Here is an 18,572-nt window from a genome sequence, read left to right on the forward strand (position 1 = left end):
CCATGTTGTTGCAAATGGTAAGATCTCAATTTTTTTATGGCTGAGTAATATTCCATCATACACATATATATATCACGTTTTCTTTATCCACTGATCTATCAATGGACAGTTAGGTTGCTTCCATATTTTGGCTATTTTAAATAGTGCTGCAATAAACACAGGGTGCATATGTCTCTTTGAATTAACATTTTTATTTTTGGGGGGTAAATACCCAGGGTAGAATTACTGGATAATATGGTATTTATATTTTTAAATTTTTGAGGAAACTCCATACTGTTTTCCACAGTGGCTGCACCAGTTTACATTTCCACCAATAGTATACGAATGTTCTCTTTCCTCCACATTCTTTCCAACATTTGTTATTTCTTGTCTTTTTGATACTGGCCATTCTGACTGTCATAAGATGATTATGGTTTTAACTTGCACTTCCTTGATGATGAGTGATGTTGAGCATCTTTTCATGTGTCTGTTGGCTATCCGGATGACTTGTTTGGAAAAATGTCTATTCAGGTTGTCTGCCCATTTTTTAAATTGGATTGTGTGTGTGTGTTGAGTTGTGTAAGTTCTTTATGTATTTTGGATATTAATCCCTTATCAGATATATCATTTGCAAATATCTTCTCCCATTTGCCTTTTTGTTTTGTTGATGTTTTCCTTTGCCATGCAGAAGCTTTTAATTTTGGTGGTAGTCCCAATAGTTTATTTTTCTTTTTTCTTTCCCTTGCCTGAGGAGACATACCCATAAATATGTTTCTAAAGCTAATGTCCAAGAGATAAATGCCTATGTTTTCATTTCAGATTTTTATGGTTTCAGGTCTCACATTTAGGTCTTTAATCCTTTTTTTTTTTTTTTTTTTAGATTTTATTTTTAAGTAATCTCTACACACAACATGGGGCTTGAACCTACAACCTTAAGATCAAGAGTCTCATGGCCCACTGACTAAGCCAGCCAGACACCCTAGTCTTTAATCCATTTTTTGAGTTTATTTCTGTGTATGGTGTGAGAAAGTGGTCCGATTTCATCCTTTTGCATGTAGCCATCCAGTTTTCCCAGCACCATTTATTGAAGGGATTGTCTTTTCTCCATTGTTTATTCTTGCCTCCTTTGTTGTATATTAATTGACCATATAATGGTGGGTTTATGTCTGGTTTTTCTATCTTTTTTTTTTTTTTTTAAAGGGGGGGGGGGGGGGGGGGCAGAGGGAGAGAGAATCTTAAGCAGGCTTCACACCCAGCATGGAGCTGGATATGGGGCTCGATCTCACAACCCTGAGATCATGACCTGAGCTGAAATCAAGAGTCAGACACTTAACTGAGTAAGCCAGCCAGGTGCCCCACTGGTTTGTCTATTCTGTTCTATTGATCTATGTGTTCATTTTTGTGGCAGTACCATACTGTTTTAATTATAGCCTTGCAGTGTATCTTGAAATCTGGCACAATGACCTCCAGATTTGTTCTTTCTCTAGATTATTTTGACTACTGGTGTCTTTTGTGGTTTCATACACATTTTAGGATTATTTGTTCTAGCTCTGTGAAAAATAGTACTGGTATTTTAATAGGGGTTACATTGAATATGTAGATTGCTTTGGGTAGTGTGGACATTTTAACAATATTAATTCTTCCAGTCCATGGGAATGATTTAAATTTCCATTTGTTTGTGTTGACTTTGATTTCTTTAATCAATATCTTGTAGTTTTCAGGGTACTTGTCTTTCATCTCCTTGGTTAAATTCATTCCTATGTATTTGATTATTTTGGAAGCAATTGCAAATGAGTTTGTTTTCTTAATTTCTCTTTCTGCCGCTTTGTTATTAGTGTATAGAATTGCAATAGATTTCTATATATTAATTTTGTATTTTGAAACTTTACTGAATTCACTTATTCGTTCTAATAGTTTTTTGGTGGAGTCTTTAGGGTTTTCCATATCAATCTGATAATAATGATAGTTTTACTTTGTCTACCAATTTGGATGTTTTTTTCTCTTGTTTGATTGTTGTAGCTAAGACTTCCACTACTATGTTGAATAAAAGTGGTGACAGTGGAGGGCGCCTGGGTGGCTCAGTTGGTTAAGCGACTGCCTTCAGCTCAGGTCATGATCCTGGAGTCCCTGGATCGAGTCCCACATCGGGCTCCCTGCTCGGCAGGGGGTCTGCTTCTCCCTCTGACCCTCCCCCCTCTCATGTGCTCTCTCTCATTCTCTCTCTCTCAAATAAATAAATAAAATCTTAGAAAAAAAAAAAAAGTGGTGACAGTGGAAATCCTTGTCTCGTTCCTGGTCTTAGAGGAAAAGTTTTTAGTTTTTCACCATTGAGTATGATGTTCGCTGTGTTTTTTTCATATATGGCCTTTATTATGTTGAAGTATGTTTCCTCTAAACCCACTTTGTGGAGAGTTTTTACCATGAATGGATATTGTATTTTGTCAAACGCTTTTTTTCTGCAACTAATAAGATAATCATATGGTGTTTATCCTTCCTCTTGTTAATGTGATGTATCACATTGATTGATTTGTGAATATTGAGCCACCCTTGTAACTCTGGAAAAATCCCACTTACATGATGTATGATTCTTTAATTATATGTCACAGAGAGACACCCAGACACATGCACATGCACGCACACACACACACACACATCTATCTGTCATATCTTAGACCTTTGACAGTTTCAAATTCAACAAGTCTAACTGAATGCCAGTTGAATAATTTAGAAAATCAGCAGTATTTTAAAAATCTCACACATTCTATACTTCTTTAGCTGTGTCTTGTCCATTACTACAAGTTGAGGTGCTATAATTCTAGCCTAAGTTTTTTCCAAAACTTCTTGATGCAGGTACGTTTTAAAACGATCAAAGTTCATCAATATAGGGAAACATAAGGAGTTTTACACCTTTTAAATGGCCCTTAAATAAAAAAAAACTCATTAAAAACATGTATTTTAATTACATTTTTATATCTTTTAATTAAATTTTGCCCCTTAGGGATGCCTGGATGGCTCAGTCAGTTAAGCATCTGCCTTTGGCTCAGGTCATGATCCCAGGGTCCTGGGAATGAGTCCTGCTTCTGTTGCTTGTTCAGCAGGGAGCCTACTTCTCCCTCTCCTGCCACTCCCCATGCTTGTGCGCTCTCTCTCTCTCTCTCTCTGACAAATAAATGAATAAAATATTTCAAAAAAAAATTGCCCTTTATAGGCATAGATAATTTTTATTTATATAAATATTCCTGAATTAAGATCTCCAAAGCATCACCACAAACTTTATCTGAACATGATTTTTAAAAATATCCTTGGTCTCATGATGCTATATAGTTTTAAAAAAGACTAGTTTTATTGGTGATTTTAAGATAATGAAAAATGTGCACAATTTCAATGGATTCTTATCTCTTTTTTTTAAAATTTTAATATGTTATGTTAGTCACCATACAATACATCATTGGTTTTTGATGTGGTGATCCATGATCCATTGGTGTTATCCACATATGGATCCACGATCCATATGATCGTATAACACCCAGTGCTCCATGCAGTACGTGCCCTCCTTAATACCCATCACCGGGCTAACCAATCCCCCCTCCTCCCTCCCCTCTAAAACCCTGTTTGTTTCTCAGAGTCCATAGTCTCTCATGGTTCATCTCTCCCTCCAATTCCCCTCCCCCTCATTTTTCCCTTCCTTCTCCTAATGTCCTCCATGCTATTCCTTATGTTTCACAAATAAGTGAAACCATACAATAATTGACTTTCTCTGCTTGACTTATTTCACTTAGCATAATCTCCTCCAGTCCCAATCATGTTGATGTAAAAGTTGGGTAATCATCCATTCTGATGGCTGAGTGATATTCCATTGTATATATGGACCACATCTTCTTTATCCATTCATCTGTTGAAGGGCATCTTGGCTCTTTCCACAGTTTGACTATCGCGGACATTGCTGCTATAAACATTGGGGTGCATATGGCCCTTCTTTTCACTACATCTGTGTCTTTGGGGTAAATACCCAGGAGTGCAATTGCTGGGTAATAGGGTAGCTCTATTTTTAAATTTTTGAGGAACCTCCACACTGTTTTCCAAAGTGGCTGTACCAACTTGCATTCCCACCAACAGTGTAAGAGGGTTCCCCTTTCTCCACAACCTCTCCAACATTTGTTGTTTCTCTCCCTGTCCATTTTTACCATTCTAACTGGTGTAAGGTGGTATCTCAATGTGGTTTTGATTTGGATTTCCCTGATGGCTATGATGATGAACATTTTTTCATGTGTCTGTTAGCCATTTGTATATCTTCTTCAGAGAAGTGTCTTTTCATATCTTCTGCCCATTTTTTGACTTGGTTATTTGTTTTTTGGGCGTTGAGTTTGAAAAGGTTTTATAGATCTTGGATACCAGCCCTTTATATGTAGTGTCATTTGCAAATAGCTTCTCCCATTCTGTGGGTTGCTCTTTGTTTTATTGACTGTTTCCTTTGCTGTGCAGAAGCTTTTAATCTTGATGAAGTCCCAAAAGTTCATTTTTGCTTTTGTTTCACTAGCTTATAGAGATGTATCTTGAAAGAAGTTGCTGTGGGCGATCTCAAAGAGGTTACTGCCTAAGTTCTCCTCTAGGATTTTGATGGATTCCTGTCTCACATTGAGGTCTTTCATCCATGTTGAGTTTATCTTTGTGAATGGTGTTAGAGAATGGTCGAGTTTCATTCTTCTGCATGTGGCTGTCCAATTTTCCCAGCACCATTTATTGAAGAGACTGTCTTTTTTCCATTGCATGTTTTTTCCTGCTTTGCCGAAGATTATTTGACCATAGAGTTGAGGGTCCATATCGGGGTTCTCTATTCTGTTCCATTGGTCTATATGTCTGTTTTTGTGCCAGTACCATGCTGTCTTGGCGATCACAGCTTTGTAATATAGCTTGAAATTGGGCAACGTGATGCCCCCAGCTTTGTTTTTCTTTTTCAACATCTCCTTGGCGATTCGGGGTCTTTTCTGATTCCATACAAATTTTAGGATTGTTTGTTCCAGCACTTTGAAAAATGTCATTGGAATTTTGATCAGGATGGCATTGAAGGTATAGATTGCTCTGGGTAGGATAAACATTTTAACGATGTTTATTCTTCTGATCCATGAGCATGGAATATTTTTCCATCTTTTTGTGTCATCTTCAATTTCTTTCATGAGTGTTTTGTAGTTCCTAGAGTATAGATCCTTTACCTCTTTGGTTAGGTTTATTCCGAGGTATCTTATGGGTTTTGGTGCTATTGTAAATGGAATCAGTTCTCTAATTTCTCTTTCTACAGTTGCGTTGTTAGCGTATAAGAAAGCAACTGATTTCTGTGCATTGGTTTTGTATCCTGCCACATTACTGAATTGCTGTATAAGTTCTAGTAATTTGCGGGTGGAGTCTTTTGGGTTTTCCACATAAAGTATCATGTTGTCTGCGAAAAGAGAGAGTTTGACTTGTTCTTTGCCAACTTGAATACCTTTTATTTCTTTTTGTTGTCTGATTGCTGTTGCTAGGACTACTAGTAGTATGTTGAACAATAGTGGCGAGAGTGGGCATCCTTGACGTGTTCCTGATCTTAAGGGAAAGGCTCTCAGCTTTTCCCCATTGAGGATGATATTCGCTGTGGGTTTTTCATAGAGGGATTTTATGAACTTGAGGAATGTTCCCTCTATCCCTATACTCTGAAGAGTTTAATCAGGAAAGGATGCTGTATTTTGTCGAATGCTTTATTTGCATCAATTGAGAGGACCATATGGTTCTTCTCCCTCCTCTTATTAATGTGTTCTATCACATTGATTGATTTGCGAATGTTGAACCACCCTTGCATCCTGGGGATAAATCCCACTTGGTCACGGTGGATGATCCTTTAAATGTATTGTTGGATCCTATTAGCTAGGATTTTGTTGAGGATTTTGGAATCCATATTCATCAGGGATATCGGTCTGAAATTCTCCTTCTTGATGGGGTCTTTGCCTGGTTTGGGGATTAAGGTAATGCTGGCCTCATAGAATGAGTTTGGAAGTTTTCCTTCTGTTTCTATTTTTGAAACAGCTTCAGTAGAATAGGTATTATTTCTTCTTTGAATGTTTGGTAAAATTCCCCAGGGAATCCATCAGGGTCTGGACTCTTGTTTTTTGGGAGGTTTTTGATCCCTGCTTCAATCTCGTTGCTAGTTATTGGCCTATTCAGGTTGTCAATTTCTTCCTGTTTCAGTCTTGGCAGCTTATAGGTTTCCAGGAAGGCATCCATTTCATCCAGATTGCTCAGTTTATTGGCATATAGTTGTTGATAATAATTTCTAATAATTGTTTCTATTTCCTTGGTGTTAGTTGTGATCTCTCCCCTTTCATTCATAATTTTATTAATTGGGGTCCTTTCTCTTTTCTTTTGGATAAGTCTGGCCAGTGGTTTATTGATCTTATTAATTCTTTCAAAGAACCAACTTCTAGTTTCGTTGATCTGATCAACTGTGTTTCTGGTTTCTAATTCATTGATTTCTGCTCTAATTTTAATTATTTCTCTTTCAATGCTTGGCTTAGGCATCATTTGTTGCTTTTTCTCTAGTTCTTTAAGGTGTAGAGTTAGTTGGTGAATTCAGGATTTTTCTATTTTTTTGAGTGAGGCTTGGATAGCTATGTATTTCCCCCTTAGGACCGCCTTTGCAGTATCCCAAGGGTTTTGGACCAATGTGTTTTCGTTCTCATTGGTTTCCATGAATTGTTTAAGTTCTTCTTTTATTTCCTGGTTGACCCAAACATTCTTGAGCAGAGTGGTCTTTAGCTTCCAAGTGTTCGAATTTCTGCAAATTTTTTTCTTGTGATTGAGTTCCAGTTTTAGAGCACTGTGGTCTGAGAATATGCAGGGAATAATCTCAATCTTTTGGTATCGGTTGAGACCTGATTTGTGACCCAGTATGTGGTCTATTCTGGAGAAAGTTCCATGTGCACTTGAGAAGAATGGGTATTCTGTTGTTTTAGGGTGGAATGTTCTGTAAATACCTATGAGGTCCATCTGGTCCAATGTATTATTCAAAACTCTTGTTTCCTTGTTGATTTTCTGCTTAGATGATCTGTCCATTGCTGAGAGTGGAGTATTGAGGTCTCCTACAATTAACTTATTGTTATCAATATGACTCTTTATTTTGGTTAACAGTTGGCTGATGTAGATGGCTGCTCCCATGTTGGGGGCATAGATATTTACAATTGTTAGATCTTCTTGTTGGATAGACCCTTCAAGAATGATATAGTGTCCTTCTGTGTCTCTTATTACAGACTTTAGTTTAAAATCTAATTTGTCTGATATAAGAATTGCTACCCCAGCTTTCTTTTGAGGTCTGCTGGCATGGAAGATGGATCTCCATCCCTTCCCTTTCTGTCTGGATGTATTTTTAGGTTCAAAATGAGTCTCTTGTAGACAGCATATGGATGGGTCCTGTCTTTTTATCCAATCTGCAACCCTGTGGGGCCATTTTATGGGAGCATTTAGGCCATTCACATTGAGAGTGATTATTGAAAGATATGAATTAATTGCCATCATGTTGCCTGTGAAGACGTTGTTTTTACAGATTGTCCCTGTAAATTTCTGTGGTATATGACTCTTGGCGTCTTTCTCCTTTTACAGAACCCCCTTAATATTTCTTGCAAGGCCGGCTTAGTGGTCACATATTCTTTCAACTTCTGCCAGTCGTGGAAGCTCTGCATCTCTCCATCCATTCTAAATGATAGCCTTGCTGGATAAAGTATTCTTGGCTGCATGTTCTTCTCATTTAGTACCCTGAATATGTCTTACCAGGCCTTTCTGGCTTGCCAGGTCTCTGTGGATAGGTCTGACGTTATTCTGATGTTCCTCTCTCTGTACGTAAGGAATCTCTTCCCCCTAACTGCCCTTAAGATGGTTTCCTTGGTTCTAAGATTTGCAAGTTTTACTATTACATGCCTGGGTGGTGGCCTATCTTCCTTGATCTTAAGAGGGGTCCTCTCTGTCTCTAGGACTCGAATGTTTGTTTCATTCCCCAGATTAGGGAAGTTCTCAGCTACGATTTGCTCAAATACGTCTTCCAGTCCTCTCTCTCTCTCCACTCCCTCTGGGATTCCAATTATTCTGACATTGGAATGCTTCATGGTGCCACTTATTTCTCTGATTCTATTTTCATGGATTCTGAGTTGTTTTTCCCTGGCCTCCTCTTTTCCCTTTTTATCTATTATATTGTCTTCCAGATCGCTTATTCGTTCTTCTGACTCGCTTACCCTAGCTGTTAGCTTATCTAGGTTGGATTGGATCTCATTGATAACATTTTTAAGTTCTGCCAATTCAGCTTTCATTTCTGCCCTTAGAGACTCTATGTTGTCTAATTGATTTGTCCATTCTAGCCATTGTCTTCACAATTGCTAGCCTGAATTCCATCTCTGACATCTTGGTTATATCTGCATCCATTTGTAAATCTGCAGCATAAGTCATAATCTCTGAGTCTTTTCTATTTTGGGGGTTCCTCCTCCTAGTCATTCTGTTGATGGGTGTTTGAGGGAATGTATAGAGTCCAAATTATTGACCAGAACCCAAGCAAGATGCACCTGTTGTCTTGGACCTTAGGGTTGTTGGCCTCTTGTTTCCCCAGCCTGTCTTCTGTGGGAGGGGCCTGCCACGCTGTTACTCAGGCAACCCTGTTTGGGCAGAGTTGCCCTGCTTCTCTGTGGTGGGAGATGGGCTCAGTGGGAATCAGTCTTTGGGGCTTTTGTTCTCTGGCAGCTTTCCCTGGCAGCTTTCCACCTCTCTTCTGTGAGTCAAAGCAGAAGAGACCATTTCCAACCCTCTGCCTCAGAGCAGAGAGATCACAGTCTGTTCTTCAGTGAGCTCTCCAGGCCACACCATCTCTGTTTCTGTCTGTGCTGCTACAAACTACAGCATCCTGGGTTGTGTGCCCCTCCATAGTGCGCCCAGTCCTGCTTTCAGGTCAGAGCACGTCTCTGCCCTTTGTGCTTCTAAAACTGCTGGCCACTCCCAGTTCATGCATGCATGACTCTGCCACTCCGGGTTTCCGTCCCAGGGGCTGCCCTAAAGTCCTTTCCCTGCCGCTACCGGTCTGTGAGTCTGTGCCCTGTCCCCAGCACATGAGGCTGTTGCTCACCGGCGGTGTAGGATCCCCATGGCCAGGCACCCTCCCGCTGCCATTTATCCTCCGATATCTGCCCCCGGAATCATGGTTCCCCGCTTCGTACCACAAAACCAACTGCCTGTGACTATTCTGTTTGTAGAGATCCAGATCTTCTTACATCTCAGGCTGGTTTTGTGGGTGCTCAGAGTGGTCTGGTAGATATCCAGTTCAATTCTGGGGACCAGTTGAAATAGGGTCCCCTACTCCTCTGCCATCTTTCCCCAATTGGATTCTTATCTTAACAACTATTTTTTTTAGAATAATTTTCAAGGTTTAATTCTGACTTCAGTGTACTTATGTTAGATGTAAATATATTTTATTTATACCTTTTTATATTATTTATTTATTTAATATATAAAATAAATATATTTATTATACCTTACAGTTTTGTTTATCTTTTTTGCTACTTTCTGAAAACAATCAGAAAAATAGTAACAGTGAGCTATTTAGTAGCTTGTGGCAGCTGGTTTGTAAACTGACAGTCATAAGCTGACAAACAAATTATTAGTCAGTACTAGCAACATTAAGTCTACTAGTTACTAGGCTTAGTAACATTATCTAAAGTCATAGAGTCAAAATTCAGGAAGAAAGACTACATTGATTGAATTCAATATAATTTAATTGATAATAAAAAAAAGTGAGTAAATCTTAATAAAGTCCCTTAATAAAGTCCCTCATCTTCATTCATATAAAAAATTCTTCCTTTTCTTTTTTTTCTATTCTCCTATTCAACAATGTTGTTGATATCAATATGTGATTGGCCTGCCATTGTTTTTAGTCATCATTGTTATGGAATGAATATTTGTGTCCTCCCCAGATTTGTATGTTGAATCTCTAAACCCCACTGTGATAGTTTGACCCCATGATGGGGTTAAAAGAAGAGGAAGAGAGACCAGATCTTTCTCTCTCTTCATTTAGGCACAAAGATTTTATGAAAAAACATAGATTACAGCTGCCTATAAGCCAAGAGAAGAGGCCACTGAATGAAGTCTACCTTGCTAACATCTTGACCTTGGACTTCCAGCCTCTAGAAGGATGAGAAATAAATTTCTATCATTTAAGTCACTAAATCTATGGTATTTTGTTATGACATTTCAAGCAGACTAAGACAATCATCTTTTGTCCTAATCTCATATTCTGCAATCTTTCCCTCTCCAGTGATGACATCCGTTCCAATTAAGAGCAGTATCAGGTCACAATAAGTAGACAAATACTTTTATATGGGTGGTATTTATCACTAAATCAGTTTATATTACTTTGCTCATATCATAAAGTTAATAATTCAATGGCAAAATTGATTCATAGTCCTGACAATTTTGTGGAATTAAATATATTTCCACTACTGAGAATATATTTGCTTTAGTGCCTTAGCCTCATGCTTTAAAATAGCAAGTTTCTAAAATTATAGTAGCTATAAATTCTTTTGAAATGTTTTGGGAAATTTACTTCTTTGTTGTTGTTAATGTTGTTAAAACAAAGAAATAGTGAAGAATCATAAATTCATGAAAGCAAGAGTGTTTTGTTTCATTTTTGCTTTTTCGCTATCTTACTTTCATGAATTAACATTGCTTTATCATTTATTTGTTAAAAAGCTTGCCCTGTATTCTAATTATTTTTGAGGTTTTTAAAGATTTTATTTATTTGTCAGAAAAAGTGAGAGAGAACACAAGCAGGGGGAGAGGCAGAGAGAAAAGGACAAACAGGCCCCTGCTGAGCAAAGGGCCTGATGAGGGACTTGATCCCAAGACCCTGAGATCATGACCTGGGCCCAAGGCAGACTTTTGCCAACTGAGCCACCCAGGTACCCCTATTTTTGAGATGTTTAAATTCTTCTTTCACTAAACGTACACTAAGGAAATGGGTAGCCAATGGGTTTGCATCCTTCATGGGACCATACATAGATTTTATCCCTCTAGAGATGCTCACTGAGTGATTGGATAGAATAAATTCATCCTTGTGAAAATGAGTTTCTCAAATTATACTTTTCTTCTCATAGGATACTGTGAAGAAGAAACATGTGTACTTATTGATTTTTAACTAAATATTTTATCATAATAAACAGAGTTAGGTATGTTTTGATGTGATTAAAATCATCACCCAAATAAAACTATTGATGTCTAGCAACAGAGAACAAATTATTGTGAAACAAAACAAAACAAAAAAATAATTGTGAAACATTTCAATGTATTACATCCCTAATTATCAAACACTATGCTTTTTGATTTAACTACAAATTTTGAAGATAAAATTTTGGGGTTTTTTTTCATACTTATAATGTATTAGTTTCCTTTATTCTCATTCAACAGAAGCTAAAATGACTTATTAGTCAGCTCAATCACTTCCATCGTGATTCATTTTGGAACCTACATATATCATAATTCTTTTTAAATTTAGACATAGAAATTTCTCTAACTTGGGCTGATATTTAATTTTGCCATGCTTTGGCTTCAAATTGCTGTTAGACTATTCAATAATAGATAAATAGCATTTATGGATGCCAGTCAGTCATTCCATACTGTGAGCTTATTACACATGAAATACGTGTCTTCCTAGTTTTAAAGGATATGTAGATTTAGTTTTGTGTGTTTACATTCATTAAAATGTGGTAGACAAAAGCAAATCATCAGTGTAACCCAGTTTTTTACATCTTTACCACGTAAAACCACACAGATTTAGATTTATACAGTTTTCAAAGTGTAAAAAGCTTGAGCTCACTGAACCAAGGCCATTTACAGTGTTTTTATTCTATTTTGGAATAGTTACTTTGGTATTGACGCTAAGGAAATAGTACAGTAGAGTAGCTATATATCTAACACAGGCCTCTTATCATGGTTATTACCTTGGAGATTCTGTCTTTCTATTGAAGCCAGAGACAACAAAATTCTAGATGAATGTAAATTAAATAAATTTATTAATGAATGTCAATTGACTCTACAACAAATACAACTTTGCTACCAACCACACACCCTTAAAAGGAGAGGACTGTGATCATTGAGGGAATATAGGGAGATATGTGTGAGGATTAAGAAATTAAGACAATTTCTCACTGTTTCTGAACTGTGGAAATGTGGAAAACTGTTTGGATATAAGATTACAAGAAGAAATGAGCTACTCATCCTAACAAATCTCAAAATTATCTAGCAAATGCTTCTTTCTAGAGTTTCACCTTCATGGATGCATATTGCCACAGAAGACAAATTGCACTACACAGAAGTGCACAGCATAGTAGAAGAGTTTCACATAGCCAATGCAGAGGGGTGAAAAGGATTTAGATTCCATCTTGACACCACCAAATGTTCTTCACCAGACTTGACCATGAGGGAGAGTAGTTGTGTACTGATTCCATATTTTGAGTCTTTTCTGGTAGACACATTGAAGAGAATTTTCAAGCTGTGAAGCCAGAAGCTATAATAGCACATACTCCACTGTAAGAGTGTCTATCAACAGGGCCAAAACTTCCTCCACATTTATCTGTGAGAAACAGAAAATACGGGTGAACCCTCATCAAATTAATATTTTAAAAAGACAAAAATAAGTGATATAAGCTTGCAAAAGAAGATAAGAATGTATCAGAAAATGAGGACATACAACATGGAAACAATAGCTTAATATTTCAAAATAATCTCAAAAGAAAGCAGTTAACATGAATAGAAAATATTATAAGGGGTATAGATAGCCAAAATTCGCATACCTTTCAGGTCAAGAATGATCAAAATTTAGTAAGATTACAGAAGACCTGAAAAACTTGATTATTAAATACATATGAAACCCTAAAACCAGAATAATGAAAATATATTTTCTTTTCAAGTGCTATGGGGCATTCAGAATATTTAATCATATATTTAGTAATAAATAAAAATTCAATATGTTAAAAAAGAAAGCCTTTTCTGAATACAATTTAAAAAATAAACATTAATGGCAATAAAAAATCTCTTTCATGAGAGATTTATAAAAATTTACCATTAATGATTCAGTAATTCCACTACCAGGTATTTACACAAAGAAAAGAAAAACAGTAATTCAAAAGGATATATACACCCATTTGTTTATTGCAGCATTATTTACAATAGCCAAGGTATGAAGGCAACCCAAGTATCCATCCGTAAGTGAATGGATAAAGAAAATGTGGTGTATATATGTAATATATATACATATATATAGTGAGTACACACATATATGTATACAATTAAATATTAGTCATAAAAAAGAATGGCATCTTGTTATTTACAACAACATGGATGGATCTGGAGGATATAATACTATGCTAAGTGAAATAAGTCAGTCAGAGAAAGACAAATGTCATATAATCTCACTCATACGTGGAATTTAAGAAACAAAGCAAATGAACTAACCAAATACAACTCTTAAATACAGAGAACTAATTGATGGTTATGAGAGGAGAAGTGGGTGGGGGGATGGGTGAAATAGGTGAAGGGGATTAAGAATACACTTATCTTAATGAGTACTGAGAACAGTATAGAGCTGTTGAATCATTATATTGTACACCTGAAACCAATACAATGATGTATGTTCATTATACTTCAATTAAAAAAAATTACTAATAAATATCCCTTGGTCATGTGAAAATAAAAAAATAAAGTTGCATTATTTATATGAATTTATGTAACAAAGAGGCCTGTTAACATTTATGAAATATAAAGAGGTACTCTGCAGTCAAATGCTCTACCACTGAGCTATACCCCCAAGAAGTACTCTGATACTGACTGGATCTATTCTTTAATTTCCTTTTATCACTGATGCCAATCTTCACCATTGCCATATCCTACAGCATGTAGAAAAGTATCTAGCATATAACAGGCATTTGATGACCATTGCTGAGTTCTCAAATATTTATCTAGTAGAAAGGAGAAGCATAAATACTAAGAAAAAATATTTTAAAATAAGGACAACAATGGAAAAATATACCTGCCAGAGAGTGAAATTTCTATAAAAATACTTTGGTCATGATATTATTTACCTAATGAAAGGATTTATTTATATATTTTTTAAAGAGTTTATTTATTTATCTGACAGAGAGAGAGAGGGCACAAGCAGTGGGAGCATCAGAGGAAGAGGTAGAAGCAGGCTCTCCACTGAGCAGGGAGCCCTATGCAGGGCTGGATCCCAACCCTAGGATCATGATCTGAGCCAAAAGCAGATGCTTAACCAACTGAGCCACCCAGGCATCCCACCTAATGAAAGGATTTATATAAAAAATATTATATATGATAAAGGCTACATTTTGATGTATTTTAAAATGATCTAGGAGAAAATAGTTTTCCACATTCATCCATATATAAATACTAATTTGAGTAAGATCAAGAATAAAATTAAATAATTTAACCAAAAGTGTAAAATTAAATGCAAGTGTATTTTTATAGGCTTAGGTAAGGAAAATTCCCAAGCAAAGATACAAATCCTAAAATACAAAAATTAAAAAATAGATATATTTTGTTACATAAAAATAAAAATTTATAAAGCAAACAACAAATAAATACAAATGCAAAGGAACAAAAAAGACAAAAAGTCTCCTTAGAGGGTGGAGAGTTACAACATAGCTGATGAAAAATTGGAAATTACGATAAGCACTGAGCTTACACAGAGGAAAAACAACTCAACATGAATAGTGGCCTAATGTTAACAGACAGTTGACAAAAGGGAAATTCCTTATGACAAGGACACATATAAGGTGGGGTTCAAAGTCACAGGCAGTAAAAAAAAAAAAATTCTCATTTTAAGATGGTGCTCACAGAAGTGCTAGTGTATATAAAAGTCTTTCATATCCAATGTTGGTGAAGGAGAATATGCATTTTACCTCTCAATAGAGTAATCAGAAAAAGGGCACTTAAAATTAATTAATTCCTAGTCCCATTTATTTCACTGTTACCTACTTTTCAGTAATAGAGTATAAGAAGGTATGCATAAATGAATTTGTTGCAACAATGTTTTAGTTGCAAAAATAAATTGTTTTATCCATAAAAGGAAAGAATAGTTAGCTATTAAGAAGAATTAGATATAATGCTAAAAACATAAAGGGATTTCCATTATTTATTAAATGAGAAAATATGATAATAATAAAACTCTTGTAATTATATAGTGAAAGTTTATTCTTCAGACTTGTTATTGTGGATGATCCAAAAAATATGGGATTTGGTTGAGGAGAATAGGAACAAAAAATTGCAGCATATAGTACAATTCTAACACTGACACATTCATATCAAAATCCATGTCTCATTTTCTAATTATACTATAAAAAGCCAGATAAATTTGTCACAATGCATAAAAATGTCATGAGGGAAAGAAAGAGTAAACTAAGAGGCCATGATCTCAATATAGCTATGTTCATTTACCAATTTGTCTTTTATAACTTCACAACATGAAGATTTGGGGAGAATATATTAAAGTTACAATTGGATACTTAATGCTATACTTTAAACAAATAAAATATCTTTATTTTTCTCTTATTATATCCTGGATTTCAAATTTAAAAAATGTGAAAAATGGTGATTGACATATATATATAATGGAATATTACACAGCCATCAAAAAAATGAAATCTTGCCATTTGCAATACCATGGATAGAACTAGAGTGTATTATGCCAAGTGAAATAAGTCAATCAGAGAAAGACAATTATCATATGATCTCACTGATTTGTGGAATTTAAGAAACAAGGCAGAGGATCATAGGGGAAGAGAGGAAAAAATGAAACAAGATGAAACCAGAGAGGGAGACAAACCGTAAGAGACTCTTAATCATAGGAAAAAACTGAGGGTTGCTGGAGGGGAGGGGTGGTGATGGGGTAACTCAGTGATGGACACTGGGGATATGAATTTGGATCATTTATTACATTTTTGAAAAGTTATTCCTTTTAATTATTTAAAATGCTTATGAGAAGCTGGAGCATGGTGTACATTTTGTTAATAGATCAATGGAGAGTATACATATGTCTGTATGCACGTATGTATTCATGCATCATTTCATTCATCTGCTTATGTAAAAGGCATTTCCTATTCCCCTTCTCATCACATCACATCAGGAAGCACATGGTATTAACATGATTTTTTGCAAGTAATGTTAACATTGATTACTTAAAGTGGTGTTTATAAGGTTTCTCCACTCTAAAATTAATATTTTTCCCTTTCCATTCTCTCTTTGTTAGAAAGGTGTAACTGAATCCAGCCCAAACTCAAGGGGAAGGTGTTGAGCTTCATCTCCTGAAGAGAAGGGTAGGAAAAAGTAATATTCATTTGTTAAAATCATCACTGTAATTTATAAACTTAGGGAAAGATTTTAAAGTTATGCAATTGTTCTGTTTCTCTGTAAATGTTCTATTCACTATTTTGAGCATTCATCAATGCCTCCAGCAAGTATTACTCTGGTGTTCTCATGGTGATGACTGTAGGATTTTCATTTCATTGTCTTGTTATCTGAGAATAAGGCCTATATAATTTGAATTATTTGGTATTTACTTCAAAACGTCTTTTTGACCAAGTACATTGCAAATTTTTTTTGGTAATTATCTCAGAGTCTTGAAAATAGTTTATATTCTTTCACTTTTGAGCACAGACTACTATACATACATTAGACAGGGCTTACTAAATTTTTCATCAGATGTCATCAAATTTGGAAGTTTTCATCACCTCTTCCAAATCCTTGCAATAACTTTTTCTTGTTGATGAATCAGTTTCTAGGTGAGTTATATTAAAATCTCTAATCTACTGGAATTAATAAATTATTCCCAAATATTTGTCAATATTCACATCATAAGATTCAAGGACATTTTAAGTTGCATCTCACTTAAGACAAAATTGTTACAGTTATAATGTTTTCTTTTTGTTCACTTAATGTTTATCTCTTAATTTTTTAAAAGCTAATATTCAGATTTCTGTAACTGGCTCTTACTTTGGTAATACTTTGCCTATTATACCTTATGAATCATTTTTAGGTGTTCATTTATTTTTTAAAAGATTTATGTATTTATTTGAGAGAGAGAGAGAAAGGGGGAGGGGCAGAGGAGCGAGAGTCTTAAGCAGATTCTGCACTGAGCACAGAGCCCTTTGCAGGGCTTGATCTCACCACCCTTACATCACCACCTGAGCTGAAACCAAGAGTCAAAAGCTTTACTGACTGAGCCACCCAGGAGCCTTTGAATCATTTTAATTTTAGTCTTTTGGTGCTGTTTAAAAGTAATAAGATATATACAAATAAATATTTAAAAAAAAACTCAATATGATAGATCTTTTGGCTTTTTTTTTTTTAAAGATTTTATTTATTTATTTGAGAGAGAGAGAATGAGAGAGAGCACTTGAGAGGGGGGAGGGTCAGAGGGAGAAGCAGACTCCCCGCCGAGCAGGGAGCCCGATGCGGGACTTGATCCCGGGACTCCAGGATCACGACCCGAGCGGAAGGCAGTCGCCCAACCGACTGAACCACCCAGGCGCCCAGATCTTTTGGCTTTTTAATAGCTGAGTAGAATCTATAAATATTAAAAAAAAAAAAAGAATCTATAAATATTGTGATTTCTGATATTACAATTTGAGGGTTAGGCATGAAGGATAAAAACTTTCAGCTTGATCCCTTGGGGGCATACAGCTATGTTCACTGAGTCTCAGAGTTTATCCTGAAGCGCCAGTTGAAATCTTACTCTCCTTCTGGCTCAGCACAAGCAAGACCAGCTACATCATTTGTGGAATTCAGTGAAAATTGAAAATGTAGGACCTCCTTTCAAAAATGGTTAAGAATTTTGAGATGGCAACAAAGGAACATTGAATTGAACACGATATCCTTCTGAGTGCAGGACCCTATGTGTCTGTGTTGGTTGTACACCCATGAAACCATCCCTGTCTACAGAGTTAGCATTCTTGGAAATCTATGAGGTTTGGAGGAAGTCCAATGACAGAGCCTTTATATCCTGAATTGGGGCACCAGGAAATATTGGTTTTGACTTGCTCCAGGCTCAAATAAAGTTTTATTTCATTTTGAATGAAAATTGATATTTAAAGCAGCAAGACGAATTTCATGTAAACTGTGTATAAATAATTATATGCACATATATGCAATCTTATTTTTAAAAATCACTACCACTGACGTTTATTTCACTGAAATCCCTATTTCAAGGGATTATTAAATTAAAAGGGCATGGTGAGTATTAGAAAACTTTACCTTGGTTAGTCTTCTGTGAACAGTTTTTATGTTATTTCTATATTATTTGATAGTTTTATAGCACACATTTGCAGTTGGCATGTATCTGTATATGTTTATAAATGTAAACAAAACCAATAAGTACTCTTCTGGTGCTTACTTATAAAAATGTGCTATTTTAATCTTTTTGTTTAATTAGCTAGAATATCCATATTTACTAAAAACATTATATTTTGACCTATTCTAAAACTTATTTTCCTCTGCACATTTATATTAATAGTATTATCAGAATTAAC

The sequence above is a fragment of the Mirounga leonina genome, unplaced genomic scaffold (assembly GCF_011800145.1).
Source record: "Mirounga leonina isolate KUSES-001 unplaced genomic scaffold, KU_Mleo_1.0 Mir_176, whole genome shotgun sequence".
Classification (NCBI taxonomy): domain Eukaryota; kingdom Metazoa; phylum Chordata; class Mammalia; order Carnivora; family Phocidae; genus Mirounga; species Mirounga leonina.